Below are 1,355 nucleotides of genomic sequence, written 5' to 3'. Positions count from 1 at the left end.
GGGCTCTGTGCACGTGGATGTGTGAGAGCATGTGCATCCTCCTCCTAGACAGACACACCCGCACACACACGCAGTGGAGCAACAACCCGACAGAACATGTTGTGATTTATGTTGTCAAGGTGTGTGGATTGGATGGCAGAAAGTTTTTATAATTACCAAATGACAATGGGCATTCGAGAATAGGCATTTTCTCTCACCTATGTAAACATAAAGTGTGCAGCGGAAAAAAAACAAATGAAAATTAAATTTGCCTTATTGGTTTGATTAGAAATTGAAATACTAATCCTTAATGATCTTCAATCAGTGGAAGAATAAACACAGGATTCCAGTACATCTTCAAGTGATCTTTCCCTTAGTAACTTGAGTTCAAGCAGTCTCTTAAAGTGAAGAAGCCAGTCAACTCAGTGTGATCTTTTCAAATAATACAAAAATAAATTATACAAAAATAGAGTTCCCAACAATCTGACGCATTTGCATCAAGGTATTTTTTCTCTGAACAAATCACAACACATAATATGTAATGTCTCTAAGGGAAGCAAGATAAAACAATAGGTCCGACATGATCCTAGATTCTACCTGCAGTTGCTAAGCAACATCCACCTCTAACCTCTCAATCAGTCCCATTGGTCAGCAGGAAAAACGTACAACGCATCCTATTGGCCAAGAGAAAGTTAATAAACTTTAGCCAAGACCTGCCTCCTTACGTGTGCTTGCGCGCACACACACACACACTCACACACACACAAGAGATTCTTGTGAATGAGAGCAGCTGAGGGTGTCAGTGCTTGCGCAGTACAGTGCTGATATATGCATTGAGCTCCTGAGCTAAAAATAAAGATCACACTGAATGCTGTGCCAATGAAAGTTGCAAGACCGGATTCAAAGTGACACGTCTAGTCCTCTCCAGACAGCGGAGGTCTGTCTTTAGCTTTGGATAGTCTATTCCCCCCCTCCTCTCATTTCTAATGATTTGGTCTAACTGGCTTCTACCTACAAATCTGAACCTGCAGTGTTTTGACTGACATTAAAAACACATATATAAATAAAGCTTTAGTGTTTTTGTGGTTGTTACCTTTTGGAAATTATGTGCTGAATGCTAATTAGAATAGTTGTACAAGCAGTTTCTCACCACTGAAGGGCAAACCCCTCGATGGCCCCACACAAAACCACGGGTCAGTGGAAGGAGAAAGCATTCATGGAGGACAAGTACATAAACTGCAATGCATACATGGAACAGAAACAACTGTGGACTGGGTGCTAAACCAGCTAGCAGATACGTTATCTTACTAATTAGACTCAACACAGCAAAACATGGAATTATACTGCTTTATTGAAAGAAATCTTCAGGCAAAATA

This window comes from Pollachius pollachius (assembly GCF_949987615.1).
Source record: "Pollachius pollachius genome assembly, chromosome: 5".
In the NCBI taxonomy this organism is placed as follows: domain Eukaryota; kingdom Metazoa; phylum Chordata; class Actinopteri; order Gadiformes; family Gadidae; genus Pollachius; species Pollachius pollachius.
The sequence above is the reverse complement of the archived record's forward strand: the minus strand, read 5'-3'. Positions refer to the sequence as shown.